This window comes from Periplaneta americana, chromosome 8 (assembly GCF_040183065.1).
Source record: "Periplaneta americana isolate PAMFEO1 chromosome 8, P.americana_PAMFEO1_priV1, whole genome shotgun sequence".
In the NCBI taxonomy this organism is placed as follows: Eukaryota; Metazoa; Arthropoda; class Insecta; order Blattodea; family Blattidae; genus Periplaneta; species Periplaneta americana.
This window is the reverse complement of record NC_091124.1, coordinates 79216684-79227165: the sequence shown is the minus strand read 5'-3', so window position 1 is coordinate 79227165 and position 10482 is coordinate 79216684.

Below are 10482 nucleotides of genomic sequence, written 5' to 3'. Positions count from 1 at the left end.
TACTATTGAGACAGCAGGACAGGGAGGCTGGCGTTACTCCCAGGTTTTGGTAGCCACGACTCAACTCCATGACACTCCTTGGATAGTGCAACCGCTGTAAAATGACCTTGTCTTAACTGGGCTAAACAAAATCCCTCCCTAACAATATCTACCTTTGTTGATCGATGGAACTATCATACAGCCAATTGGCTAGTATATATCCATCGATTCATAGAGTCATTCAACCTAAGAGCCAACTGGGTAGTCTCTGATTTTGAGACAACTCATCCTGCCTAAGGTTTTTCCGTGGTTTTCCTAAGGCGCTAAGACAAATGTCGGGATGAGCCCTAAAAGAAATGGGCCACGGACCTGCACTCATATCCCCATTAATCTCCCTAATTACTTAAATTAATTAACTAATTACATCTCTCCCCCCTCTTCGTAATTGAGCCATCATATAGCCAAATGGCTTGTCTCAAAATTGAGACGATTCAACAAGGCTCATGATAACAATCACCTCCTACATAATAGCCAAATTGGCTAGTCTCCTATACATGAGACAACTCATCTCGCCTAAGGTATTCCGTGGCTTTCCTCAGGCGTAAGACAAATGTCGGGATGAGCCCTATAAGAAATGGGCCACGGACCTATATGCCCTTCCCCATATATATTCCACATTTATTATAAACGATGTATGCCCTAGTTCAGATAATATTAAGAGTCTATTAAATATACGAGGTCACTCAATAAGTCGCAAATTGAAAGGACAGGGACCTCTCAAATTGCAGATTAGATTTCACAGCGCTTCTTCCGACGGCCTTCACATGCTTTGTCATTGAACAACAGATGACGGCGTCTTGCCATCCTAACGGCAAACACCAGCCAACCCCTCCTCGCCCCGTTCCGTGATCAATTGATCAATCTCAGCCCTCAGATATCGACAGACCCGGATAATTATCGCCCCATAAGTCTCACAGTTACAATCTGTAAGATTGTGGAACGTATGATTAACCGACGACTACTAAACTACCTAACAGAGAATGACATAATACCAGACTCCCAAGCCGGGTTCAGACCAGGAGTAGACATTGTCGACCAAATACTTAAAATTATCACACCAATCGAACTCGGCTGGACACGCGGAATGACATCGATAATGGTGGCATTAGACATGCAACGGGCCTTTGACTCTGTCTGGCTTGACGGGCTCCGTTACAAACTCCACAACACAGGAATGCCGCACATGATGATTAGATGGCTATCGGACTTTATCCGCGACCGCACGGCGCAAGTGAAGATCAACGACTCACTCTCTACGCCCATCACAATACATGGGGGCGTCGCCCAAGGCACGGTATTATCTCCGGTGCTATACAACATCTATGTAGCGGACATCCCACAACCGCAACGGCAGACTTTTAAACTAGGACAATTCGCAGACGATACCATACTCACTGCAACAGGACAAGGAATACGGACACTCACTATACAACTGAACCACTCCCTAGCTCGACTAGTAGCATGGCTCGATCAATGAAGACTTACAATTAACACTAACAAAACACAAGTCATGCTACTGAAGCCACGACGCTACCCAACACTTACGCAACGTAACAGGAACCGCATACGAATTAGGAATACAAGACTTGACTATCGAAACGAACTGACGTATTTAGGCGTGACTCTAACCAGAAAACTGACGCTAACTAAACAAATTCCTAAACTTAAACAAAGAATTATCCTTGCGACGAAACTACTATACAACCTAACCGGGCGCCCACGCGAAAGAGCCAGCTGTCTCCCGAAAACCAACATCATCATATATAAATCCTTTATCAGACCAGCCATCCTATACGCCTCACAACTACACCCGATTACGTGCCTCTAGCCTCAGCGGCTTAGGTGCCACGGAAAGGAGACTAATCCGCAGAGCCTATCTCCTCCCACGCAACACGTCCAACGCAGCTACCTACAGATTGACCAAAATCACTCCACTAACAGAATACATACGCCGCAAAAATATCCAATATGTCCATAAAGCCATCCACAGACCTTGCTCCCAACATTTCTTCGTACCACCGCCACCGGTAAACCCGACAATCACAATATCATACCTATACCAGCAATACGTCCAACACAGACACCAACCCCGACAACCAAATCCCATTAGGCCCTAAACGGAGCGGATATAACAATGTTAATCGACAAGACGATGACGCAACTTAGACTCACGAACACACAAACTGACACAAACACCCGACAGCGGAGGTGATAGCAGCGCTGGACGTCGGACCCGGCAGAGTCCTCCAATGAAGAAAAAGAAGAACAACAACAAGACCCCCCCCAGGCCAAGCCTCTCGAACCCCCCAGGTTTGCGGCTCGTTGTAACAATATTTACGAATATATAATATCGCAGCCCGAAGAGGGCACTTAAGACCCTAAAGCGGGCAGCCCCTGTAGGGGCAAATACAAACTTCGTTCGTTCGTTCCTCAGATATCATTTAACCCTGAAGATGAGGAAGATGAACATCCTCGAAACGTCGGTGGATCACCAACTTATGACCTGGCTGGAAGCCCGAGAAAATTTCGTATTCATTCTTGCATTTATGCACAATAACTTTTTCGTCTGTGATTTCAAACGAAAGCAAGAAGCAGTCATCATAAATAACAGTCTTGGATTAGGCCTCCTGGCCTGTTCCGCTTCCAGAAGAAAGTTGGACTTTCTATCTCTTCCTTGGTCTTCCGATGTCTCGTTTTCCATGAGGTGCATAGTCCAATAGTCTCTTGGGTAACCTATTGTTGGGCATTCTTAATACATGTTCATACCAGTTGTTGCGGTAAGATTCTATAGTATCCGTAATGGCGGTGATATTCAATTCTGTTCGGATGTCAGCGTTCCTTCTATGGTCGTGAAGAGTATATCCTACAAGAGGTCTCAGCAATCGCATTTCAGCAGTTTCTATTCTTCGAAGTTGCCCTTTCGTTAATGACCATGTCTCTGATCCATATAATAATGCCGGGACTGCCATAACTTTATAGAATTTCAAAATTGTTTCTGGTCGAACTTTCTTTAATAGAGTTGATTTGATAGTTATGTACAGTTGCTGAAATTTGGCAAGTTTAATATCGAAGTCCCTGGGTTTTATATAAGAAAGGTTACAGCCAAGATAATTGAATGTGTTGACTTTCTATACAATTATTATTGATTGCAATTTTGGATCTTATATGATTCTTTCCCCAGACGTTTGAGATGGGCAGGGCATGTAGCACGTATGGGAGAATATACATTGGGGCATATCAAAAGTCCGGTAACACTTTCAATATTTTATAACACAAAAAACTACAAATGATAGCACTTTCAAACACACGTCAGTTTAAAGTCAAACTCTCAAAGTTTCGAATACTACCGCATAGTTGCATAATTTACAGACAGTTGGCGTTAGTTACAACAATGACGAATACTGGCGCTGAGCGAGCTTTCTGCGTGTTACAATTTCATACAAACAAGAGTGCTACCGATGTGCAAAGAAAATTCCGGACCAAGTATGGAAAAGAAGCACCAAGTAGGAAGGTAATTTACCATTGGTATCGTAAATTTGAAACCACGGGCTGCTTGTGTCCGCAGAAGAGGAGTTGAGGGGGTCGCGAAATGATTTACGAAATAATACAAAAATGCCTTATTAACATGCATTCACTTGGGTATGTACAAACATGAAGTTAAACATGACAATTAAAATAAAGTTTAATTGATTATGAAATAAAGTATATTAGCAGTTACCGCGACAAATGTGACTGTTCTTCAGACTGTAGATTCTCACATCGGACTTTTCATTCGATACACACACAGTCTTATCGTTTTCAAGTCCAAGGAGACTTCTTGCTAGAGATGGGAACGATATAACAGTTTTTATGAAATACCGATTATTATTATTATTATTATTATTATTATTATTATTATTATTACTATTATTATTATGTATTTAATGCTCAACCAGATTGATTCAACATCAAAGACCAGCACAAAGTCCCCTTAGAGGATTTAAAATTTACCAGTTTTTTACGAACATTTAAATGTTCCCAATTCATAATAAAATTTTCCTTATTACAAATCTCATCAGAGGTGATGGTAAAATATCCAGTTTATATAAATATTCCGCCAAACAGTCATGTCCTATGGCAATCCTTATGGCAGCTACAGGTTCTTTACGGGGATGATCAGGAAGTATCTCTCACTTGTGAACAAGACCAGCCCATTTCTTGCCATCACTCTTTATTTGAAGATCTGAGAGAAACTCATTCTTATATGAGCGGTTAACTAATCGTTTCAAGTTGTGATACGAAAGTTGGGAGGTCATCCGTAACAATATTTCAATCCCTCTTTTGCTAGGGAGTCCGCGATCTCATTCCCTGAAATACCAACATGCGAAGGTATCCATTAGAGGGCAAAGACGACTTCTAACACTCTGAGTGAGGGAACGGATTTTCTGATCTCGACAACTCTTGATGTTACAGGATGAGGGAGAGATGCTACTACCAAAATGACAGATTGAGAGTCACAGAGAATGACAACATGACTGTGGCAAGTCGGATTTCCAAGCTATTGCTCTAAGGCAAGGTTTATGGCTTCCAATTCGCCATCGAAGTGCGACTGATACTGCCCTAGCAACCTATAGAAGCTAAAGGCTTTACTGTAGATTCCAGCCGCAGCACATTCCTTGCTCTCGCAGAAAGAACCATCAGTGAAGACACGCAACCATCTGGACTGAGGATACCAGTCATTAAGGGGTTAGGTACTGCTTACAGCAGTAAAATTTTTGGATATACTCAACATTTTTTTTTCCTCCATTACTGTATCTTGTACAATAATGAAAATTGGTATGTGTAAAGCACAGTCCTTCTGCTATATGCAAAAGAAAATAATTTTAGAGTTAAAAAAAAATTATTTATATTTTTGTTTTCAAAATTCAAAATGGTGGTAGTTTACTGTGCAGTGATGAAGCGTTTCCCTCATAACTCATAAACTTGTTAACTTTTTCATGATCTCTCTCTTTTATTTTATTGCTGAAGCTAATGTTTACAATATCATGCTCTTTCAACTACATGCCTTAATAAATGATATTTTTTTTATTTCGTGTTAGAAAAAAATACTGATATTTGACAATTTTGTAAATGAATTTATTTTTTATCATACAATCTATCAAAGGTAGAGAAGTGATCTTGTATCATATTATGGACATGACATGCATAAATAGACACATACTTTTTTAAATCGTAATTTTTTTTTTCACATAGCCAAAGGAAGTGTTTTACATTTACCAATTTTCATTATTGTACAAGATACAGTAATGGAGGGAAAAAATGTTGAATATTTACAAAATTTTACTGCTGTAAGGAGTACCTAACACCTTAGGAGCCAGTAGTGCTATAGCCTTTAGTTCTGGAATGCAATCGTCTGCTTTCGTCTGATTCTCCCCAAGGTCAAGACTTGTTGTAATGTTTCGTGCATCTAAAGGACACTCTAAAGAGTGAGGCCTTCCTTAACATCAGAAAGGTCATAGACTCTTTTTATTTGATGAACATGTTGAATGAAGCCATGTTGTGTCTTTAGCCGTCTAGGGAGATTTTCGTAGCTGATCCAATAGGAGTTTAATGGTATTCGTGTCAGCTTTTCATACTGCTGGATGGCTAATCGGCTTACCTCCATTGCGAGTGGCAGATTGTCGGTAGCAGCTTGTAAAGCCAGGATTGAAGTAGTTTTCACCGCACCGTGATAAGTCTCATGGCCTGATTCTGTACAAGCTCAAGGTCAGAAAGATTCGCTGATGATGATGATGATGATGATGAAGATTATTATTATCATTATCATTATTATTATTATTATTATTATTATTATTATTAAAATAGCTAACCTACTGCAGTATGATGTATGAAAATAAACTGTAACACAAAGACACATGTTAAATTTTTACGTCAAGCTCATTCGAAATAATTTTTCTATACCATATCGTACCAGAAAACAAGACACAGCGTTTTAGTAAAGCTACCTAACAAATACGAGGCTATTCATAAAGTAACTTCCGTTTTCTTGCGGTAAAGTGTACCTTGAACAAGTAAGCGTCGAGCAGAGATAGAGTCAAGGTCGTGTCTTTGTTCCTCTCTGAGCCACGTGCTGTCAAAATGTGTGCTGCAATTTCAAGTCCCGCCAGGTGTGAAGTACGTTCTCTGATAAGATTTCTTGCAGCCAAAAACTGTAAAGTTAGTGAAATCCATAGCCAACTTTGTGAAGTTTATTGGTCAGACGTAATGAGTGAAGGTGGGGTAAGAGAATGGTGCCCTATATTAAAAAAATGGGCGATCCAATGTCCATGATGAAGAGAGAAGTGGTCGACCGAGCATCGATAAATTGCAGATCTGATTAGCTTAATTGAAGAAAGGGTAGAGCAAACCGCAGTTCACCAAGTCGAGCTTATTGAGGATTTTCCGCAGATTAGTCGTACTCTTCTGTACGAAGTGCTTACCGAAGATTTGAGCTACTGGAAACTATCTGTCAGATGGGTGACTAAACTCCTTTCTGAGGTTTGAAAGGCATGTTGGTCCGACAAGTTAACAAATTTAAAGAAATAAATATCAAAAGTCCTTCAATAACTGTCTATTCAAAATACAAAATATTACATAGGTTACATGAACATATCTTTGACTAGCGCTTTCGCTATTATAATAGCATCTTCAAGTCACGCAAGTCTGACCTGAAGATGCTATTATAATAGCGAAAGCGCTAGTCAAAGATATGTTCATGTAACCTATGTAATATTTTGTATTTTGAATAGACAGTTATTGAAGGACTTTTGATATTTATTTCCTTTCTGGGGAACAAAAGGCTCAGCGGATGGGAGCAACACTGTCCTTTCTTGAGCGTTACGAAAGAGAAGATGTTGCTTTTCTCGATCAGATTGTGACAGGAGATGATACTTGGGTGCGGAATGTGTATGCAGAAGCAAAGCTTCAATCAATGCAGTGGGGCCATACTCACTCCGCGAAAAAACCCACACATTGTTGTCAAACATTTTTCACGAGGAAACTGGGACAAAAAAGGAATTTTGCTAGTGGAGTTCTTGGAGAGCAATGCCACAATTAACTCTGAGAGTTACTATAACAAACTAATAAACTTGAAAAGGCCATTCAAAACAAACGTCGTGGCATGTTGAACTCTGAGGCGATCTTCCTTTATAATAACGCCCGGCCGCATACAGAGCGTCGAACGTCGACCAAGATGCAAGAGTTCAACTGGGAAGTATTGAATCTTCCTCCCTATAGCCCAGATTTCCCGCATAGCGATTACCATCTCTTCATGCACATGAAGATGGGCCTTGTCTCGAAGCGCTTTGACGATGACGAAGAGTTGAAAACCAGCGTCGTAGGTTGGCTTCAGTCGCAGACGGCCGAATTCTAAGATTACAGACTTTCAAAGTTCGTCAAACGCTACAACAAGAATTGTCTCAATGTTATTGGAAACTATGTGGGAAAAATAAACTAGTGTGTACACTTTCAAACGTATTGTAAACCAATTCTGTAACGTCATTCACAGGTTTGTAAAAAAATAAACGAAAGTTACTTTATGAATAGCCCTCAAATATTGCTGATTTTACTCACTAGATGCCTAAGGTTCTAGTAAGATCGATGTTAATATCCAGACGTTAATTTATAAATAACTCCGCCCATATTGAGCACGCTCCGAATGTTTGAAATTGTACATTGTCCTCTTTCATTTCAATAATCAATGAAAACGGAAGCCTTTGTCTTTAAAAAATATATAAATAACTGCGCAGTGTCTCATAATTCTCAGTTCTAAACGTTTTACAACCGAGAGAGGATTCTACTCATATGTGAGATCCAGAATTGTGGCAGGAATTTCTGGACTGAACATGACATCAACCGAAAGAAGATTTTGGTATTTGTTGTTTCTATTTAAAATGGCAGGTTTGCCACTCCTGAAGAAAGACATTTCATTATTCCAATCTATATACAATATTTCAGTGTCTCTGTCGACTTATTCAGTGTACTTGGCTGCTATCTATTACGTTTACATGGATGTGGATAATGTTGAAAACAGCGTGCTAACGAAGTGTCAGATCATTACTATGATAGGAGTTCTGTGCATGGAAATTCATTTTAGGTAGGTAGAGAATTTCTACATCTGATGTTCAATATTAAAAAAAAAATGTCAGAATTTGCTCATACTTAAAATTTTTCTCTCAGTTTCTTATTATACTATATCGTACGTATAATTTTTATGTAATTGCCTCTATTGCTTATTTAGAATATAACGTTGATGTGTGCCAAAGAAAATATATATTATTCAATCAATTTAATTGAATTTAATAACACATTTAAATACATACGAAAATTTTGCTTACAATGGAAAATAAAATTCGTAGTAATAAAATGAACTGAGTACTCTAATAAATGACGAAGTTTCAGTTGCATCGAGTAACGTATTTAGTATAATAACGATTTTTAATATTGTATTCATTTCCGTCTATATTTGCGTTACTAGTGAGATAATGTTTCAATCATCAAGTACGTTCTCTATATTGTGAAATTATTTTCCGACATTTTTCTTCATTTTAGTTCATACGTCACCATTTTTAACAAGCGATATAAAGTTATTTATTGACATTTCCCGTTTGCTAACATTTCTATTAGGTATGAGATACTGTGTAAATAAGAATAAAGTTATTTACTTATTTATACAGTGATCATTATCTTCTATACATGCTATGTCACAAATTGTTTATATATTCATGTATTTTTTAATGAAACGAAATGCTACACAATGATCTACGTGTGTACATAAAACAACTAGTACAAATTTGTATTAATATTATTCCCTTAATATAAATTACAAGTAAATGGAGTTCATATGCTCGCTTATGACGTGGTAACATGATCCAACAAATTTCGAATGTTGCTCATATTAAACATTTCGGCTAAAAATCTGTTTCTACTTTATTGAATTACTTGTTCAAGTTATACTAAAGTGTTTCGTTAGAGTACATTGATAAAATTTGACAAGGAAAATTTAGTTTATTCATCGGATTTGAAAAAAAAAAAAACAAGTTTTTAAATACATAAGAAAATTTCTGTATATAATACCAATGAAAACTCGTAATATTGAATGAACTCAGTACCGCTACTTCATTCAACAACAAATTTCCATTTGTGTCGTGTTCCGTGATAACGCACAATTGCGATTTCAAATATTTTATTCATCATCCGTCTTTATTTGCATTCCTAATTATATGAAGTTTAATTCTTCATTATTTTTCCACCAACATGAAATTATATTCCGTTTTTTCTACTCTCTTCTCACTCCAGTCAACATTTCAGAAACGCTGAGAAGTTATACATTTTCATATTACTTTTTCAAAACTTATTTTGTTGAATATACTATGTCAGCTTTGTAAAATAGTTATAATTATTTGCTTATTTCTGCATTGATTGAAGTAATAATTCTACTAACATTGCCATTTGACATATTTATTTACCGATAAATATATTTCTATACATTTTCTTTAATGCAATGCTGCATAATTTCTTACATATCTGTACATTAAGCTACTAATTTCATTAAAAAAAAAAAAAACAATTTATGGAATCCGCAAATTCTGTTAATCTTATAACAAGCATTACCCAAAATAATCAAACTAAAAAAATATATATATATTTTTTCTGTTATAGACTTTACAGCAACACGGTAGAACGATTATTCCAACAAATCGAATCGTTCACTTGGGAAGACATGCCACATAGAAATCCAGAAACTGGAGAACTGACGATGGCTGGATTTATACCGCAAATGAATAAATTCGTTAAAAGGATTTCGCTTCTCATGTATACAGTGCACATGTTTCACAGATGTGTAAGAGTATATTACACAAAACGCATGTATGACACGCTTTATCCTTTCGATACATCTGTTCATCCAGTTTATGAGATTGTATTATTGACACAGGTAATTTCATTTTCCCTGTGATATCAATGCTTCCACCTTATTATAAAATTGCTAATATCATAATTAAGTAATAAATATTAAATGATATAATAACAAAATTAAAGTAATAATTATATACATTTATACTATTACATTAACATTAAAAATATACATTAAGAAACATTCATATACATAAACGGAAGTACAAATGAAAGAATTTAGCCTCTATGAGGAGACTCTCGTGATCGGGACTAAACTGACTGCAGATAAGTAGAAAGGAAAATACAAAGTAAACAAATTAATATAAGCAATAAAACAGCACAGATTACAAAACAAGAAAATATATGATAAAGAACACTGACAACCGAAAATGTTTATAAGCAACATTCACAAATATGATAATATAAAACTAATATTTACAAATTAATTATCTAACCTTATGTTAAGTTCCTGCAATAATTTCTTTAATATTCAGTTTTAATTTAATCATATTTATGTTACATGAAACAGGG